Consider the following 5,174-nt stretch of genomic DNA (forward strand, 5'->3'; position numbering starts at 1 on the left):
GCTGGTGTTGACTTCTTGATGTGTAGTGCCTCGCAAACGTCAAGCCGCCTGCTATCGCTGTATCTATCGATGATTTCTGTGTTGTTTACTAAGATTTCTCTGGCGATGGTTTGGTTGTGGGAAGAGATTATATGTTCCTTAATGGAGCCCTGTTGCTTATGCATCGTTAAACGCCTAGAAAGAGATGTTGTTGTCTTGCCTATATACTGGGTTTTTTGGAGCTTACAGTCCCCAAGAGGGCATTTGAAGGCATAGACGACGTTAGTCTCTTTTAAAGCGTTCTGTTTTGTGTCTGGAGAGTTTCTCATGAGTAGGCTGGCCGTTTTTCTGGTTTTATAGTAAATTGTCAGTTGTATCTTCTGATTTTTGTCTGTAGGGATAACGTTTCTATTAACAATATCTTTCAGGACCCTTTCCTCCGTTTTATGAGCTGTGGAAAAGAAGTTCCTGTAAAATAGTCTAATAGGGGGTATAGGTGTTGTGTTAGTTGTCTCTTCAGAGGTTGCATGGCGTTTCACTTTCCTTCTTATGATGTCTTCCACGAAACCATTGGAGAAGCCGTTGTTGACTAGGACCTGCCTTACCCTACAGAGTTCTTCGTCGACTTGCTTCCATTCTGAGCTGTGGCTGAGAGCACGGTCGACATATGCGTTAACAACACTCCTCTTGTACCTGTCTGGGCAGTCGCTGTTGGCATTTAGGCACATTCCTATGTTCGTTTCCTTAGTGTAGACTGCAGTGTGGAAACCTCCGCTCTTTTCCATGACTGTTACTTCTAGAAAGGGCAGCTTCCCATCCTTTTCCATCTCGTAAGTGAAACGCAGCACGGAACTCTGCTCAAAATGCCTCCTTCAGCTCCTGCAGATGTCTGACATCAGGTACCTGTGTAAAAATGTCGTCAACATACCTGCAGTATATGGCCGGTTTCAAGTTCATGTCGACTAAGACTTTTTGCTCGATGGTACCCATGTAGAAGTTTGCAAACAGGACACCTAGGGGAGAACCCATGGCGACCCCATCTACTTGCTTATACATGTGCCCATCCGGGCTCAAGAAGGGTGCCTCTTTAGTACAAGCTTGGAGTAGTTTCCTCAGAATATTTTCTGGTATGTCAAGAGGAGTACAGGCTGGATCACGATACACTCTGTCGGCTATCATCCCGATTGTCTCGTCCACAGGTACGTTGGTAAACAGCGATTCTACGTCCAACGAGGCTCTTATCCCTGTGGCCCGTGTGCCCCGCAGTAAGTCAACAAATTCCTTTGGAGACTTTAGGCTGAAGGCGCAAGGAACATAAGGAGTCAGCAGGCCGTTGAGTCGCTTCGCCAGTCTGTACGTGGGTGTGGGTATCTGGCTAATGATTGGCCGAAGTGGGTTTCCAGGCTTGTGTGTCTTGACATTTCCATACGCATATCCAGGTTTATATTCCCCAATGATCTTTGGCAGGTGGAGTCCGGATTTCTTGGCGTTCACAATTTCGATCAGTTTGTTGACCTTTGCTTTTAATTCGGCTGTAGTGTCCTACGTTACCATTTGGAACTTAGTTTGGTCAGAGAGTATGATGTTCATTTTCGCCAGATATTCGTCTTTTTTAAGAATGACATATATTGGCGACTTGTCACCTCTCCTGACAACTATCTCCTTGTTCTCACGAAGGCTTTTAGCTGCCGCTTTGAGCTCGGGGGACAGTATGGTGCTTCTGTAATTGCCTCGATTCTTTCCTCCTTCTGCAATAAGTTCTGCTTGTAAGGTATCTTTGGTAGTGACCTTCTTTTTGTGTCTCGAGGTCGAATATGTCGTCCAACAGAATTTCCAACTCTACTTTCCGGGCCATTTCACTCGGTCTGGACATAACATGACAGTTTATGCCCAGATTTAGGAGAGTGACTTGGTCCTCAGTGAGGTTAATTCCTGCAAGGTTCAGGAAGGCATTTCTTGGTCGTGGAATTGCCATAGGTCCTCCATATAACGTTGTACGTTTCTTGATAATCCTTGTTTCAGTGCTGAGGTGATGTCGGTCTGTGAGGATGTCGAGGTGTTGTTCAATGCGGGTACGGATACTTTCGTCGATGTTGCTATTTCTCCACTCGTTTGTAGCATGAAGTAGTTGCGTTTTGTTGTCTTTGATTTCATTCTCTGCCTTGTATCCAGAGACTATCGTACCTAGAAGCCAGAACGCACCTCTCAGCCTACTATGCAAGGCCCGATTTGCCTAATAAGCAAAGTTTTAATGAATTAATGTTTTTTCGACTACCTAACCTACCTAACCTAACCTAACCTAACTTTTTCTGCTACCTAACCTAACCTAACCTATAAAGATAGGTTAGGTTAGGTTCTCAGCCTACTATGCAAGGCCCGATTTGCCTAATAAGCCAAGTTTTCATGAATTAATATATTTTCTCTAATTTTTTTCTTATGAAATGATAAAGCTACCCATTTCATTATTTCATTATGTTATCATTATGTATTATGTACAATTAATTCATGAAAACTTGGCTTATTAGGCAAATCGGGCCTTGAATAGTAGGCAGAGAAGTGCGTTCTGGCTACTAGGTACGACATATATATATATATATATATATATATATATATATATATATATATATATATATATATATATATATATATATATATATATATATATATATATATATATATATATATATATTATATAATATATATATATATATATATATATATATATATATATATATATATATATATATATATATATATATATATATATATATATATATATATATATATATATATATATTATATAATATATATATATATATATATATATATATATATATATATATATATATATATATATATAGTTATATATATATGCTTGTGGATATACAATATTTTATGTTGTTCCATTGTCTGTGGAGATATAGAGATTGCAAGGTTTGCCGACTCTAGAACACGCAACATATAATTGTCCATGAGAGAAGCAATCCGTGTCTAGATATGAACTGCACAATTCTAAAGATTGGCCCTCAGCTTTGTTGATAATGATTACAAACGCCAATCGAATTGGAAATTACAATCTCTTAAGTTGAAATGGCATATCTGTTGGACTAATAGGAATGCGAGGACTGAGGACATCTTCACCTTTGAAAGTTTCTGTCATGATTGTTGCTTCTTCGACGTTGTTTATTATTTTTTTTTACTGCAAAGAGCGTGGCCTTGCAAAGTTTTGACTGGTTCATATTTCGCAACATAATAATTGGCACGCCTAATTTCAATTTACGTACGTGTGTTCGTATCCATGGTAGATCGAGTGAATTCAACAATTCTGTTGGATAATTAACCGCCTCATCTGCTTCCTCAACAGTGTCGACGGACTTGTATGTGTCTGCCTCGCTTTGGATGTTAGATTGAATAATATTGGTAAGTTCGTAGACGTCTTTGTTCTTGGCCGCAAGAATAGCTTGTTCACTCAGTCAATCGTGATTCTTAAAATTGGTTTGAATATTGGGAAATACTTTTTCAACCAATTCTTCTTTTGACGTCACTAAATTCTAGAAGTTATGAGGCAATAAAATTCGTCCTAAGTTCAGATCAACCACACGTTTCCATTCCCAATTTCCAGAAATTGATGTGAGAATATCTCCGCTAATGGATCGTTTTGCAGCTGGACTCGCATATTTGTAGTTAATTTTAACGTCTTTACGTGGAACCACAAAGTAGAGCATTTCAGTGTAGCATTTATTTCGTCCGCTGGTGTCAATCGAGGAATTACAGGTAATGTTTGCTTGAAATCTCCTGCAAGCAATATTAATGCGTTCCCAAATGGTCTGATTTTTCCACGCAAATCTTGCAATGATCGAACAAGAACTTTGACCGATTTTTTGTGGGCCATTGTACATTCATCCCAAACAATAAGTTTGCATTTCTGCAATACTATTTCCATGCCAGATCCTTTGGAAATGTTGCACGCGGCAGTTTCAATGAATTGCATTTTCACTGGCAATTTAAAAAATGAAGTACCAGTTCTTCTATCTGGTAGCAATGTCGTAGCTATTCCGGATATGCAAGGGGTATGATTATGCCATTTTGTGATCGAAATGCTGCCAGAATCCATTTAATTAGGAAGGTTTTACCAGTTCCTCCTGGCGCATCTAAGAAGATTTCTCCAAGCCCGTTATTGACAGTTTGAATTATTTGATTGTAAATGCCTTTTCGCTCAAGCGTTAGCTTAGGAATATTTCACTGCACATACCACAACAGATCACCCGTGTTGTAATTTTGTTCACGACGCAATTCTACATCGAATGAAGCAGCAGCAAATCGATTCGGCGATGGCATTTCCAATTGATATATCTTGAGATGATTTCGGGGCTTTAGTGTCCCCGCGGCCCGGTCCTCGACCGGGCCTCCACCCCCAGGAAGACGCCCGTGACAGCTAACACCCATGTACCTATTTTACTGCTAGGTAACAGAGGGATCGGGTGAAAGAAACTCTGCCTATTGTTTCTCGCCGGCGCCCGGGATCGAACCCGGGACCACAGGATCACAGGTCCAGCGTGCTGTCCGCTTGGCCGACCGGCTCCCCTCCTTGATTGAGAACTTTGTTCGCGATTTCTAAGCACAAATCTTTAATCATTATCAACGCTTCGTTGTAGATTTTGCTGTGAAATCCATGTTCATATTTGAATTTTCCTTGCATATTCGATGGATAATATCTACAGCCATGTGCGATTTATATTTCTCCCATAACTCTGTTGGAGATGAAGGAGAACAGGCGGTCAATATGATTGCAAACAATGCACAAATTTGATTTGGATGTGACGTGATGGAAGCATATTAATAAACTTTCTTAATGCATACATCCCAGTGTCGGTCGTTCTCCAAGAAATTCAGAGCTTGACATGCACTACAGAACGTGGCGTCTGTAACGCCGTTGACAAATCTCAGTTGCTGGAAAGACGTTGGACCAGGCACCTTTACCAGCGCATGCGAAGAAAAAAGCATTCATCTTGATTCGAATGCACTGTGTACAGTCTTCCTATCATAGTTTATTTGAATATGCCAGGTTGTCCATCGACTAGCTCTCCTCGTTTGCGTCGTTCAAATAATTTTCGACTGGCATTCCACGTGTAATACGTTGGAACTTCCGAATTCAGCAGTGTTTTCTCAAACACGGCATTTTGACATAACGTGAA

This window comes from Procambarus clarkii, chromosome 41, assembly GCF_040958095.1.
Source record: "Procambarus clarkii isolate CNS0578487 chromosome 41, FALCON_Pclarkii_2.0, whole genome shotgun sequence".
Classification (NCBI taxonomy): domain Eukaryota; kingdom Metazoa; phylum Arthropoda; class Malacostraca; order Decapoda; family Cambaridae; genus Procambarus; species Procambarus clarkii.